Genomic DNA, 16,494 nt, shown 5'->3' with positions numbered 1-16,494 from the left:
GCAAATGCAGTCGTATTGTTGTATTAATCTATGACTTTCCATTTAAAAAATTTTTTTCTTCCCCATAACAGATATCTGCTGTAATTGTATATGATGCTGGAAATGATTATTTATACACAATAATAGGAACATATTCTCACATTACATAGCTCCACATTATATCATTCCTTTGCTGTTGTGTGTATATGTGTGTGTGTGTGTGCACTTAATTTCCAAAGTGGAAAGAAGCACTTTAAGTTGCTTCTCCTTAAGTGGTTAATAGTTTTTACAATAAAACAGGTAACTGGTTTACTTATTTAAAACACAGTGCTATGCTTATTATTTCAGTGTTGATTAAGTCCAAAAAGTGCAAGATAACTTATCTTTAATTACTAATTGTGTCCCATGATGGAATTGATGAAAAACATTACAATTTTAATCCACTTATTGCCTACAATTTGAATAACAAGGCTATGACATGCAGTAGCCAACATATACACTGCCAAGTAGATACACATTCTGATCATAGTTTGGTAAGTCTTCTAATGGATTTGGCATGTGGTCAGCTGAGTTAAGATTATGCTCAAAATCCTTCAAGCCCCAGATTCAGCAGTATGTGAACTGAGAACTTCCAGATGTACAAACGGGGTTTACAAAAGGCAGAGGAACCAGAGATCAAATCGCCAACATTTGTTGGATCGCAAAGAAAGCAAGGGAATTCCAGGAAAAAAACATCTGCTTCAATGACTAAGCCAAAGCTTTTGACTGCATGGATAACAACAAATGGTGGAGAATTCTTAAAAAGATGGGAATACCAGATACCTTACCTGTCTCCTGAGAAACCTGTATGCAGGTCAGAAAGTAACAGTCAGAACTTTACAAGGAACAATGGACTGGTTCAAAATTGAGAAAGGAGTAAGACAAGCCTTTATAATATCACCCTGGTGATTTAACTTACATGCAGAGTATATCATGTGAAATGCCAGGCTGGATAAATCACAAGCTGGAGTCAAGATGGCTGGGAGAAATAGCAACAACGTCAGATATGCAGATGAGACCATTCTAATGAGAGAAAGTGAAGAGGATCTGAAGAGCCTGTTGATGAGAGAGAAAAAGCAGGCTTAAACCTCAACATTAAAAAAACTAAGATCATGACATCCAGTCCCATCACTTCATGGCAAGTAGAAGGTGGAAAAGTGGAAGCCGTGATAGATTTTCTTTTCTTGGCTCCAAAATCGCTGCAGACTGTAACATGCAGCCAAGCTTGTTCCTCGGAAGAAGGCTATGAAAAACCTAGACAGTCGATAAGAGAGCATAGAGATCACTTGGCTGACAATCATCCATATAGTCAAAGCTATGGTTTTCACAGTAGTCATGAACAGATGTGAGAGCTGGACCATAAGAAGGCAGAGTGTCGAAGAATTAAAACTTTAAAACTGTGGTGTTGGAGAAGACTCTTGAGAGTGCCTTGGACTTCAGGAGATAAAATCAGTCGATCCAAAAGGAAATTAAGTGAATTTGATTTGACTGGAATAACAGGCAAATTTGACCTTGGAGTACAGAATGAAACAGGGCAAAGGCTAATAGAGTTTTGCCAAGAGAACACACTGGTTGTAGGAAACACCCTCTTCCAACAACACAAGAGAAGACTCTACACATGGACATCACCAGATGGTCAATATCGATAATCAGAATGATTATATACTTTGCAGCCAAAGATGGAGAAGCTCTATACAGTCAGCAAAAATAAGACTGGTAGCTGACCGTGGCTCAGATCATGAACTCCTTATTGCCAAATTCAGACTGAAATTGAAGAAAGTAGGGAAAACCACTAGACCATTCAGGTATGACCTAAATCAAATCCCTTATGATTATATAGTGGAAGTGACAAATAGATTCAAGGGATTATATCTGATAGACAGAGAGCCTGATGAACTAAGGACGGAGGTTCATGACATTGTACAGGAGACATGGATCAAGACCATCCCCATGGAAAAGAAATGCAAAAAGGCAAAATGGCTGTCTGAGGAGGCCTTACAAATAGCTTTGAAAAGAAGAGAAGCGAAAAGCAAAGGAGAAAAGGAAAGATATTCCCATTTGAATGCAGAGTTCCAAAGAATAGCAAGGAGAGATAAGAAAGCCTTCCTCAGTGATCAGTGCAAAGAAATAGAGGAAATAAACAGAATGGTAAAGACTAGAGATCTCTTCAAGAAAATTAGAGATACCAAGGGAACATTTCATGCAAAGATGGGCACAATAAAGGACAGAAATTGTATGGACCTAACAGAAACAGAAGATATTAAGAAGAGGTGGCAAAAATACACAGATGAACTATACAAAAAAGATGTTCATGACCCAGATAGTCACAATGGTGTGATCACTCACCTAGAGCCAGACATCCTGGAATGTGAAGTCAAGTGGGCCTTAGGAAGCATCACTATGAACAAAGCTAGTGGAGGTGATGGAATTCCAGTTGAGCTATTTCAAATCCTAAAAGATAATGCCGTGAAAGTGCTGCACTCAATATGCCAGCAAATTTGGGAAACTCAGCAGTGGCCACAGGACTGGAAAATGTCAGTTTTCATTCCAATCCCTAAGAAAGGCAATCCCAAAGAATGCTCAAACTATTGCACAATTGCACTCATCTCACACGGTAGCAAAGTAATACTCAAAATTCTCTCAGCCAGACTTTAACAGTACATGAACCATGAAATTCCGGATGCTGAACCTGGATCTAGAAAAGGCAGGGGAACCAGAGATCAAATTGCCAGCATCCGTCAGATTATCACAAAAGCAAGAGAGTTCCAGAAAAACATCTATTTCTGCTTTATTGAGTATGCCAAAGCCTTTGACTGTGTGGATCACCACAAACTGTGGAAAATTCTTCAAGAGATGGGACTACCAGACCACCTGACCTGCCTCTTGAGAAATGTGTATACATGTCAGGAAGCAACAGTTAGAACTGGACATGTAACAACAGACTGGTTCCAAATAGGAAAAGGAGTACTTCAAGGCTGTATATTGTCACCCTGCTTATTTAACTTATATGCAGAGTACATCATGAGAGAAGCTGGGCTGGTTGAAGCACGAGCTGGAATCAAGATTGCTGGGAGAAATATCAATAACCTCAGATATGCAGATGATACCACCCTTATGGCAGAAAGTGAAGAACTAATGAGCCTCTTGATAAAAGGGAAAGAGAAGAGTGAAAAAGTTGGCTTAAAGCTCAACATTCAGAAAACTAAGATCATGGCATCTGGTCCCTTCACTTCATGGCAAGTAGATGGGGAAATGGTGGAAACAATGACAAACTTTATTTTGGGGGGCTCTAAAATCACTGCAGATGGTGACTGAAGCCATGAAATTAAAAGACACTTAACTCCTTGGAAGAAAAGTTATGACCAACCTAGACAGCATTTTAAAAACCAGAGACATTACTTTGCCAACAATGGTCCAACCAGTCAAGGCTATGGTTTTTCCAGTAGTCATGTACGGATGTGAAAGTTGGACCATAAAGAAAGCTAAGCACTGAAGAATTGATGTTTTGAACTGTGGTGTTGGGTTGGTGAATACTCTTGAGAGTCCCTTGGACTGACAGGAGATCCAACCAGTCCATCCTAAAGGAAATCAGTCCTGAATATTCATTGGAAGGATTGATGCTGAAGCCGAAACTCCAATACTTTGGCCACCTGATGTGAAGAGCTGACTCATTTGAAAAGACCCTGAAGCTGGAACAGATTGAAGGCAGGAGGAGGAGGGGATGACACAGGGTGAGATGGTTGGATGGCATCACCAACTGAATGGACCTGAGATTTAGTTAACTCCGGGAGCTGGTGATGGACAGGGAGGCCTGGTGTGCTGCAGTTCATGGGGTCGCAAAGAATGAGACATGACTGAGAGACTGAACTGAACTGAACTGAACTGAAATGAAATGAAATGAAATCAATCTTGAATATATATTGGAAGTACTGATGCTGAAGCTGAAGCTCCAATACTTTGGCCATCTAATACGAAAAGCTGACTCATTGGAAAAGACCCTGATGCTGGGAAAGATTGAGGGCAGAAGGAGAAGGGGACAACGGAGGATGAGATGGTTAGATAGCATCACTGACTCAGTGGACTTGAATTTGAGCAAATTATGGGAGAGTGAAGGACAGGGAATTCTTGCATGTTGCAGTCCATGGAGTTACAGAGTCAGACAAGAATGAGCAACTGAAGAACAACAACAACTGAGTTCTTAATTGATAATTTGGTTTCTAAAGTAACAGAATCTACATATTTCTAGTGTCTCTTAACACTTGAAAGATGCCACCCTTGAAATAAGATATTTCTTTACATTGTCCTGACCATCTCAAACATTTCTATGGTTCCTGTCCTAATTTAAGTATCATTGTTCACCTGTCTGCACTACACTTTCATATAATTACATAAATAACCTGATTTTCTCTCTATCTTCTTTTTGTTCTATTTCTCTTTCCTTTCTCATTTGATGCACCATAATAATATTAATAAAGCACCATGCCAAATTCTGCAGAACAAGAAATAGAAACAGAGTATTTTCTATTTTCACCAAGTTTCACCAACCAAGTGAAATTTTAACAAGCATTAATCTTCCACTTAAAGAACTTAGGTTTTGTTGTTAAGGCACAAAGTCATAGTATATAAGAGAAAATGTGACTCTTTTAATAAAACAACTACATTTAATAAAATAATTGCATATAATGTAAAGGAAATTCTAAATAAAATATTTCCTTGGCCTTCAACCAATTTCAAATGTTTGTGCATGTTAGGATTCACTTCATAGTGTATCTTTCAGTCTTCTAAGTTTAACATATTTTACTGAATGAAAGAATTACTATGCTGTTTTCTTTCTCATTCAAACAGTTTTTGAAGTCCCACATAATTGTGAAAATTTCAAAAAGCAAGTAAAGTATATGAAATATTTAGAAATAAATGATCAAATCCAAAATAATTGAAATGATATTGAAAAAGAGAAAAAATATTGGAAAAGCAGAGCTTAGTCTAACACATTCCGTAATTTAAACAATTAATAAAAAAGTAAGCATCTTTATTTATAAGTGCAAATGTAGATATTTTAAAGCTAGAGGTTGGCACTCTGTATTAATTAATACACTTAAAACACATTTATATCCACTTTCCATTCTATTTAAATATCCTCTTTGTTCTTCCACTTTGATTTCTCTCCTTCATGCAGTGAGATCATTAATTCTGTTATATTCCTCAACTGCTTTAGACTTTTTCTTGTGTGCTGCTCCAGCATTTACCAAGGTTTCCTTAGCTTTTCAGGTTCAATGATTTTGTGAAGGTTGAAGTTATGTGCATTTCCAATCTTTTTGTTTGAAAACCAAGGGGAATTGAGGTGTTTGGGGGCTGCAGGGCAGCAGTCAACTATTACAGCTAAAAAAAAAATATAATATAGTGTTAGCTCTGTTAAGGAAAGTAACGAGGGAATACAAAACTACGTTTGCAGTCGAGTAGAGAAATATCGACTCCTCAAAAGTAAATAGAAGACACAAAATACAGAACATTTCACAGAGCAATATCTAGACATTAGGTCAGCCTTCAAGTCATTTACTACAAGCCAACTAAATTAACCAGAGAAGACTAATGCTACAGGGAAGAAGGCCAAGATTTTATCCTTAGATGGATCGTTTAGTGATAAACTGTTCTCTCTTCTTGATCCTTTTGAGGATATCTTTACAGTATCAGTTCATCTTATTGGAAATATATAGATTTATTGAGACATTCAACATTCAGTTCAGTTCAGTCCTCAGTCATGTCTGACTCTTTGCGACCCCATGAATCGCGGCATTCAACCTTAGTGAAAGTTAATTGACTATAAGCTCTCAGTAATCTTAAATAAAAGAATGAGCTAGAATCTCCATTCTGTATTTAACATTAAACATGTACAGAGTGAGAAAGCACTCTGGACAAAGGATGGAGATTTATAATAAAAAAGCTTAGATTAATTATAATTTAATTCATTGCATATGTTATACACTTAAGCTATTTAAATTATGAATATTACTTATTGAGCAGTCATACTAAAGTGAAATTTTAACAAAATAATAAGACATAATATGCCTAAATAAATTTTCTTTAAGAAAAACATGCATTAAAAAATTCTGACTTTTATGAAGCAAACACAGCATTACAATTAATCTAAGTTTATCCATTCTATATGTACATACACGTTTTTCTATTTATAAATATGTTATTTATATTTAAATTAAAATAGATTTTAATTTAAAATATTAGAGAGGAAGAGCAATGATAAAGCAGTTTCAGCTTGGAAAATGAGACTGGGAAGAGTAGAAGACAGAAAGTGAGGACTGATCCAAAGTGTTTGTCAGTGTCTAGGGCAGGCCATTTCTTTCAATGAAGGGAAAGGAGTCATTAGACTGCTTTGTTGTATTTTATTCCACTACATACTGCCTGCACCATAAGTATTGAAGAAAAGACTTTTTAATGAGTCTTCGCTAGTCATTGAGAAGAAGACATGGCTTATGATATGAGCATGAATCAAGCATAAATCAAGCATAATCATCAATTGAGTAATTTGGTTTTCCATTATGGGCCTCAATTTCTTTGCTACTGAAAGAAGAAATTAGCTAATATTCTTTCCAAGCACTAAAATTTTATGATTATATAAGAAGTGAAGTTTTAGAAGTAAATATATTCTTCTTTAATTGTATTTTTAAATTGCTAAGGACTCATTTCCTTTACCTCTTCAGGACTAGTGGATATCCATTAAGTACCAGTGGATATCCATTAAAGCCATGTGGAAGACTTAGATACTAGTCATGAACATTCTGTTTTACTCTCAACCAAAAAAAGAAAAAGAAAAAAGTGGTCATTTTAAAATAAGTGAGGTTTGAGTGAGCTTTCAGGTCCAGGAGAATGAAGAAGGCACAGCATGGACTTTTCAGTGCAGAGAGTCAATTCATATTCTGAGCACAAACGGGAGGTGTAGCTTTGGAAAAGAGACAGTCTCCCTCTTTTTTTTGAGGGGTCTCAAGTGGATTGGACTTCAGCATTAACGTGTAAGTGGGAAGCAGCCATGCTTCATCCCGTGTGGAGAGATGGGACTGTGACAACTGGGAGTGAGTAGGACCCTCCTTGTTGCTCTCTGATTCAAACCTTTTCAATAATGCTGTGCTGGTGAAAGGTTCTGAAGCTGCATAACTTTTTTGGCATTTTCTAATATTATATAAAACATTACCAACAGAATTTATTTGCTCTTAAATCACTGACTATTGCAAATAAATATGGACTTTATGTATTAATGGGGTCATGGTTAGCTGTCAGGAAGCATTTAACAAGAGGCTTCCTGTGTGCTGTTTTGGATCTGTCAGGAACCCTCTGGCCCTTATTGATTCCTGAATATTCAGGAATTAAGAGGAGAGGCACACCTTTCCTGGGGCTGAGGAATCCAGGCATTTCTCATTACGGTGATAAGTACCCTCTTCCTTTTTATGAGCCATATGGTAAAAGGTGATTGTTTGCAACTCTCTCTTTAATAGGGATCGTCTTACGTTTTGTAAGTCTGGAATTTTAATCTTTATCTTTGCTGAGAATAACTACAGTATATATGCCCAAGCCATGTTGATTAAAACACCTTTGTCCATCAGAGCTTTGGTCCCCGTGTCTTTCTTTCTGTCTTCTATTCTTCCTGTCTTTCTCTCTCTCTCTATTTCTGGCTAATTTCTTGGAGCGCGGAGGCCGGCTGAGCTCACTTTCTTGCCCGGGCTTCTATGACCCTCTCGAGAAGGCACACTGCGCCTTCACCCACTCGCGAGGGCGCCCGGTGCCTCCGCGAGCCCTAAGCACAGGGCTCTATTGGCTTTCCGCGTAAACCAGGGGATGTCAGCCTCTTTCTCTCTCTTACTCTCCGGACCACCAGGTTCCGGTCCATTAAAGGACCAACAGTTAGCCAGAAAATGTAACCTAATCTGTGTAATTATTAAGGTATGAGAGGGAGATAGCTTCCCTGATAGCTCAGCAGGTAAAGAATCTGCCTGCAACGCAGGAGACTCTTGAGATGCAGGTTTGATTCCTGGGCTGGGAATATCCCCCGGAGAAGGAAATGGTAACCCACTCCAGTATTCTTGCCTGAAAAATACCATAGACAGAGATGCCTGATGGTTACAGTCCAAAGGTTTGCAAAGAGTCAGGCACGATTGAATAGGAGCATGGACAAGAAGAGGGAGATAATAACTGAAATGTTTCCTTTACATGAGTAGTGTTTCTTCCTGAATTGAACAGCCTGCATGTTAATTTTAGAATCAAACTTTGTCCTAAAGTGAGAAACAAAAAGGCATAAATTTTGTTGTTGTTAATCAGAGGCTGTATCTGTAGGTCTCATAAAAGAATGTGCATAGTGGTTGTCTGCACTTAGAATTGTTAGTAAGCCTTGATTTGGGATAAATTAATTTAATCCCATGAGTCTAATTGAAAAATATAGCATATGTGTTACAACAGGTACCAATCTGGTCAGACAAATAAAAAGTAATTCCTCTCTGTGACAGGGCTATGTGTGTGTGTGCGTGTGTGTGTGTGTTTACATGTGATGAGACAGAGAGACAAAGATAGAGACAGGAGGAAAAAAGAAAGAAAGGAAGGAAGGAAGAAGGGAGGGAAAATAATTTGCTACATGAAAAACTGAAGAGATGTTATAAATCAGAGACACTAATATTTGGTGATAGAAGAGAACTGAATTATACTAACAGTGTAATCTTTCTTGATCTTTGAATTCACTCTTGTGTTTTCACCTGAAATGTCAATAGGAAATTATTATAGATGTGCCAATAAATAGTTAAATTGTTTTGGAGCATTGAAATAAATGTAAGTAATTATAGACAGTCTTTTCAAGTTGACTAGTAAAAAATAGTATAGAAAACTACTGTCCATTTATCAATATATTTAATGAAATCTCCCTTCAGTATCTCCATTTTCTGGTAGATGTTTGTTACAATTAATTGTAGTATGTATCTAGGAAATGTTCTTGATGGCTAAAAAGTATAATGGCATCTAGGCAGTCATTTAGATCATTTATTGTATATTCTAAATAAATGTGAAATAATTTACTTTTATAATATGATAAATCCAGAGCTAATACAGGATTGGATTGGAAAAGCAGAGCATAAGAAAACATAAGGAGGCTCTCACGATAGTTCAAATGAGGGGTTTTAGTTGAAACAGAAATATGGAAAGGGCAGAACCATATATTAGACTACTGTGTACCTTTTCAATGTCCACAAAATATGTGAGTGGAAAGAACTTCCAGGAGGAAAAGCAGGAGTTAAGAAATACAAATTTATAGGTTCAAAAATGCTCACACAGAAGGGCTAGAGGAAATACTCATTCTTTAGTCTAAAACATGACTCCGAATGTTTTCCTGAGTGTTGAGGTTGAAAGCATTATTTTGCTTTTTTCCATTATTATTATTTTCTACTTTACTGAGGAGAAAGTGAAAAAAAAATGCCAAGTGATATTAAAAAAGCATACTTGACTAGCAGTTCTGTGTCATGCAAACCTATTTTTAAAAGAATGCTGTAAAAATCACATTTTGGGGAATTTTGGAGAGTAAGATAGACTTTCAAACTCAGCTTTGCTATACAGGGCATTTCAGGGAATCCTTACTCCAAGTGTTTGGTCTTATTTGATGATATAATATTTTAAAATGATGTCATTCAGTGCTTTTAATAAACTTAATGGATTGCAACTCTAGGAAAAAGCTTATTTTTAATCAGAATTGACTATAAACAGCATTCTGAAATGAGTGGCCTTTTACTGAACTTGAGGAAAGAAATGTGTTTACTTTCAAATGTCATTCAAGAGAAACTCTTACTACTAAACTGTTATATTGTATTCTTTTTCATCATTAGAAAATTTATGAGGTAAGGAATGTGGATGGGACATTTGCAACAATATCCCAGATGTTTGACAGTAATAAAAATTACCTAAGAAATAGTATATTAAATTTTTCTAAATGAATACATGAATGAATCATATGTGACATTACTTGGAAGAATTGAAAGGGCTTATAACACGTGATTTGTGAGAGGTAAGGTGAAGGTTTCCAGGGTTTCAAACCTGGCAGCTGAGATGAACCTAGTGTCATTAACAGAAGGAGAAACAAATAAAAAGAGTAAAAATAAGAACAAGAATAAATAGGGAAAAAAAATATGAAAGAGAAGAAGTTCAGAATCAGCTATCTTGTTGCCAAAACAGCAACGTAGAAAAGTGAAATTTCCCACTACTCAGTGGGAGAATCTAGGGGAAGTTCACAGCTAGTGACACAGTTTGGAGTTATTTTCCCAGATTAAGTATTGCATTCCTAAAAGTAGATGAACTTGAAGGGCAGAAAGTATAAAGAAAGTAGGTTGAAAATACCTCCATATTTAAAGAGTGAGATGGAGGTAGGAGTGGGCAGGAGTTCAAAAAAAAAAAAATTAAAATAACAGTGACAAAAAACAGCTGTTACAGACAGCATGATACAAGCCAGGAAAAGAAACAATATCACAAGGAGAAAGTAGTCAACCCCATCAAATAATTGGAATCATTTAAGGTTCAGAAGTGTCATCTATGACCTTCTCTCACCACCAGTATGAACCAGAAGCAGACTAATCTAATTGAACTGACCCCCCTTGGGTTCAGATTTAATTTACTAGCTCTGTCAAAACTATTTTACTTTTGGGAAATTTAACTGATTAAGTGTTCATTCTCTACTGTACCTAATCATTTTACAAGCTTACACATTTCAAATTCCCCATCTGACCACTCTGAAACTTATGGCTTCCTTTAGTAGAGCTTTGAAAACACACCAAAATCTTGCAGATGGACAAAGATAAATGCCAGATACGTTCATAAGTATAAATTCCAAATGTGCCTTTTATTGAAATTTGACATCAAGTTTAATATATTGATGCCGCCACCCCTTTAATAAACACGATACTGTTTTTACAAATCCAACATTTCCTTCTCGCACATCAACCAGTGTTTCCAATGGATGGTTTCCCCTTTGCCTTTTATGTGATTTACTATCACTCCTTCCTGTCATCATACAGCTGCTACCCTTTGATTACCCTGCAGTCAGCTTCCTTCTTTCTGTCCGGTTAGCTTGTAGCTTTCCCTCTGCACTGCCTCTCACCTCTTTCACCTCTCATTATCCTTTTGCTGTCAGTCTTGTTCAGCTCAGCTTCTGTCTTCATTCTCATTTCCCATAACTGTAATCCCCTTCTATTTTTGGTCTGCTGATTTTGGATCCCTTTTCTCCCTTTCTTTTTGACTTACTGTTCTGCTTTATGTATCTATCGTGCATTTTTTTTTAATCATGCTGCATTTGAAATACTGCAACAGGTCTGAAGTTTTGCACCACAGAATATTGTATTAGCATTTTCCCTGATTCCATTTTACTCCTGAACTTATTCCCCTTATATCATTTACTCTTCTAGGCACATTAGGGCTGAAAGTCCTCACTCTTTGTGCAATACCCATGAATCAATATCCTTTACTGTACTAAAGCAATTGAGAGTGGTCACCAGTGAATTGCTCTTTTTGGATACTCGAGGGAAAGACTCTCTATTTTCTTTTTTCAATTATTATTTCTTATTTCCACTAAAGAAAAAACACTCTGTATAGAAATATAGAAAAATGAAGCTCAGATTTATTACAAGTCATTAGTAGGAATTTTTCCATTTTTTAAGTTGTTTTGATATCATTTGGTTGAAAGAAACAAAAATTCAAAATCAACAGTTCTAATCTCTAAGTTTTATTATGCCCTGTGCAACTGAGACCATCACCATGACATTAAAGCGTGAAAATAAAATTAAGTTCAATTACCTACTTGATGACATCTTGGCAAATTTCAACCAAAAGTGTCATGACTAAATTCAATTTTTATCACAGAGTTGAGGCAAATCTCTTTATGTCAGTGAACAAAGTTAAAAATACTGATTTCTTATCCATTTTAATGCTAGATGATTGCCTATCTCAAGCTATATTAAATTATTAACTAAGAAGGGCTATGAGGTGTGTTTTCCATTTCCTCCATATCACCATCCATCAGTTTTCTAATCTGTAAATAAAAAGCTGGACAAGAAATTTCCTATGGTAATTTTCTTCTAAATTGTTGTTGTAGTTGCAGCTGTCAAGTCCAATTCTTTGCAACCCCATGGACTGCAGCATGCAAGGGCTCAGGGTCCTTCACTGTCTCCCAGAGTTTGCTCACTGAGTCGGTGATGTTTTCTAACCAGCTTATTTTTGGTTGCCTCCTTCTCCTCCTGCAGGAAAGTTTCAGGAAACTTTCCCAGCATAAGGGTCTTTTCCAATGAGTCAGTTCTTTGCATCAGGTGGCCAAAGTATTGGAGTTTCAACTTTAGCATCAGCCCTTCCAATGAATATTCAGGATTGATTTCCTTTAGGAGTGATTCATTTCATCTCCTGGCAGTCCAAGGGACTCTCAAGAGACTTCTCCAACACCACAATTCAAAAGCATCAATTCCTTGGCTCTCAGCTTTCTTTATGGTCCAACTTAATATTTCTAATTTTGCATAATAGTTTTGATTTTGTTCACCAAAATAACAGAGATAAATGAAAAATTTATCTTCTTAACTTCCCCCTTATCTGAAACTAAATTTTAGTTAATTCCATAGAAAGCTCAACAAGAGAATTTCTATAAAGAGGACTTAATCTGGAACATCTAAATTTATTGCAACTTAAATTTTCTTTTATTTTTGTTTGTGTTTTTCAAGGAAAATTTAATAACAAGGTAGATAACATATGCTTATCTAACATGTATGTTTATATCACTGAAGCTAAAGCAAAACATCCTGTTTATTGGGTCATTTATGGCCCCTGTATGTGTGTGCACTGCTGTGCAATTTCAAAAATACTGTGATTATAATTTCAGAACTTCAGAATCTGAATAAGTACCAGAGTTCTCTCCTTTTTATATGTAAAAAGAAAAGAAAATACTTTTTGAAAATTCTTTGAAACTTGGACAAAAATTCTGTAGCTATATTCTTAGATCATTCTGTAGAAACTTCACGATTCAGATGATACAAGGGAAGCATCAGTTCAGTGTTTTAGAGAATTCGTTTCACCTCTCATGATCTCATTAATCAGGAGAATGTTGGTGGCAATAACAGTGCAGAAGTGAAGAAGTTGTATCTACACAAAATAGTTATCCCATATGTCTACTTCTTCTGCTACCAATGGCTCATCTGTGTTCAAGTCCACATTCACAAGTAGACCCGATTCTGAATGTTCTGCTTGAATTTTAACTAATGTTTCTAAAGGTTTAAAACCAGAATGCTGAACAAGAATTTGGGGATAATGAGCAAAGCATCAGTAAATTCTTGCCCTCTAAGTTGGGTCCTGGGCTTGTGTTTAGTCAAGACTTCTTTCATTGCCTTGTCCACTCCACCAGCACCTGGAACTATACAGCCACCATCAATAGCATTTTTATTAGCCCTGAAGCCATTTATGATTGCACCTTTGATTTGAGTACGTGTGTGCTTATTTGACCCTTTGGTCAATAATGTGATAAAACAATGACCATTTAACTTAAGAAAGGTGAACTTCTTTCCTTCTGATGGATGTTCATAGACAAGTCTTGCACACCACAAACAATCAGGCTTTGGGCCACCAAGAGAATTTAGGGCTATCCCACCACAAACAACAGTCAGCCTTTCCGTATTTCTCCTCTTAGCTCTTCTCAGATCTAGTCTGCCTTCTCTTCAAAAGCATCTAAGAAAATGGGGTCAATTTCCTTTCAACGAAGAACAACAAATTCTTTATTTGAATCACTACAGGCTTTCTTTTTCAGGTCTATTATTTTTTTACTCTGTCTTCAATTAATTTTCTTTTAGCTCTTACTAGTTTCTCCTCCTCTGCACTCTTGTGAAAAAAATTCACGTGTGTTTTTTTTTTCATATTCTAATGACACCATATTGTATCTGAGGATGCACACCTCTTTTACTCTTTTTCATATCAGGATGTTGTGCCCCATCGTCCAAAACAAGACCTCTGATTAAGCCTAGATTGGTTTCATGTTTATGTTTATGTTTCATCCCCATGATCTCAACTATGATGAGGTCAATAGGTTCATCTTTTCTTCTTATGCCCAAAATAGAGTTCACTGCAGCCTCTGTTGAGACATCAGCAAGTTCAGCATGAACTTTAGTTCATAGAGATGTCCAGGACACATCTATAAGTGTTTCCTTGTCCATTTCTTTGTTTACTTTGTATCAAAACCTGAAGTGCATTTCCTTTGAAGTTTCAAATACTTTTGCAATTATTTTGCAATTATTCTGGGATGAAGATCTTCAAACATGTAGAGATTCATGTGCTTTAGTACCACTCTAATGATTAAGAGATTAGAAGTATAGCATCCACAGTTTTGTCATTCTGGGCTGTTGCTACTTTGGTAGTTAAGGAGGTTGTCAGGTGTTGAATTTGCAATCTATGAAGCAGCACATTTCCATCTTTAGTAGCTTGATGTCTCCAGCACCAGAAGCCAGCATCTTCATGGTGCCCTTAGGTTCCAAGTTGATCCTCAGCACATCCTACATCCCTTGAACCCCTGCACTGCACTGATATTGACCACCAACGCTGCTTGGGCTCAGGCCACCTCAGCCTTGGGGTTTAGGATTTTCACAGCCACCATAGCTGACCCAGCAGAGGAAGATAAGGGTCCTGGTATATGGAAAGCCCTGAGGCAGTTCAGTGTGACCAACAACTTACTTTTTCTTTACTGCAAATTTAGAATTCCTTATACAAAGTATCAGTGAGTTTCTAATTTCCAAATTCAGCTAACCTTTGCTGAATTGATCATACTTGATCTCTTGGCTGAGGTAGCTTCATAATACACTTTCTATAATGCTTCTCTATGCTTGATATCTTTATCCTCTGGTTCTTCTCTCTGTGATGGTACCTTCTCAATATCACCATCTGTCTCTGCTAGTATTTTTTATCTATGCAATCACATGCTGCTTATGCATTAGTTATTCTTAGAGGTGCATCTGCACCCTTTATTTCTCACCTTGCTTTCTAGATATTCACATATATCTGGTGGTGGATCATATCTGCATTTTTTACAAGCTACTAAAATCTCTCTCTGACCTTACTGGATATCACTATTCCCCACTCACCTTATACATGCTCTGCATCCTCACTCTATCTTCATCAACAGTACTATCATCCAGTCACTAGGCCAGATCTGAGACTACCCTCCTATTCCTCAAGCCTCACAACTGCTCACTTTAACTATACATCAGGGTCATTCAAATCACAGTTCCTGTCTCAGTGGTTACCTTTGTGCACTGAAGTTTGAGGCTTTCAGTGTGAGCTTTATACAAATCAATATAATCAAGCCCTTCTACTAACCCCCTGAGTTTCTTCCCAAGACCTTGACAATGAAGAACAAGTACCTCTGGATGATAAACAAGACTTTACATGACCTGAGGTTCGCTAACTCTCCAGGTATCTACTACCGATTCCATTTTCTATCCCACTCTTTTGACAAAAGCAAAATAATTTTCTGTTCTTTCTTGGCCTCTACTCTTTGTTCACAGTTTTCATCCATCTCAAGTGTTGCTCTAAAATAATCTAATATAAATCTATATATTCTCCTTTTCCTCCTGTAAATGCTAAGGTAGTCAGTTTACCACCTGTTTCTTTTTTTTTTTTTTTGGTATCTTGTTCTCCTCTTTAGAAAAGACTATTCAGATGAAATGTATGCTTTTAAACAACCAATAGAGACAAAGATCTGTATTAAATGTACCTTGACATTTATTTCTCTTTATGCTTTTTTCTTCTACAAGACATACATAGTTCTTTATAATTCTTAACTTTTATGGAGAGAGGCTTTTTGTTATATTTGTAAGCTTTAGAAAATTATAATATGAATCATAACCTTTCCCTGGGTTATATGTAGAAATTGTATAATTTTGATTTAATGTTTTCTACTGACACTAGTCATTGTCAAGCATATTCACTATCATTTTAAGCCTGAATTTGCCAATACCCATTCTATGAAACAATGATTCAAAAATATCTTCCATACTCAAGTAAATGTTAGAAATGCTGTGCTAAAAGTCAGTAGATGTCTTTGGGGTAGGAAATCCTAAAATTATTGTTTTATTCATATTTCCTTTGAATATTTGGGAGGGAGATATACAATAACAGAGTGCTTCACAAACATATTTCATCAAAGAATATTTTTAAATGACAACTATCACCTTCTATCAAGTGGATTTCTGGCAGTTATTATCATGTATCAAACAGATATCAGTTTTGAAAATGCTGATCTAATTTTTAACCTTCTAAACTGTCAGAAGGTATTCCTTGGACTCATTTAATTAGCAAGTTCTAAATGTTATGAGAAGCTAATCTTCCACAAGAAGATAAGATCATTAGAAAATGTTGCCAAAATCTATCATCTTTATGTTGTGGAAATGGCTAGATAGATGATTACTCTTTTCTTTCTTG

At 36.4% G+C, this 16,494-nt stretch overlaps 1 pseudogene; it reads right to left on the bottom strand.

The window, feature by feature from the left end:
• Positions 1-13,173: 13,173 nt before the first annotated feature.
• On the bottom strand, positions 13,174-14,671 carry LOC122447251 (annotated as a pseudogene).
• Between the last annotated feature and the right edge of the window lie 1,823 nt (positions 14,672-16,494).

Source organism: Cervus canadensis, chromosome 9, assembly GCF_019320065.1.
Source record: "Cervus canadensis isolate Bull #8, Minnesota chromosome 9, ASM1932006v1, whole genome shotgun sequence".
Taxonomy (NCBI): domain Eukaryota; kingdom Metazoa; phylum Chordata; class Mammalia; order Artiodactyla; family Cervidae; genus Cervus; species Cervus canadensis.
This window is presented reverse-complemented; position numbering and strand designations above follow the sequence as displayed.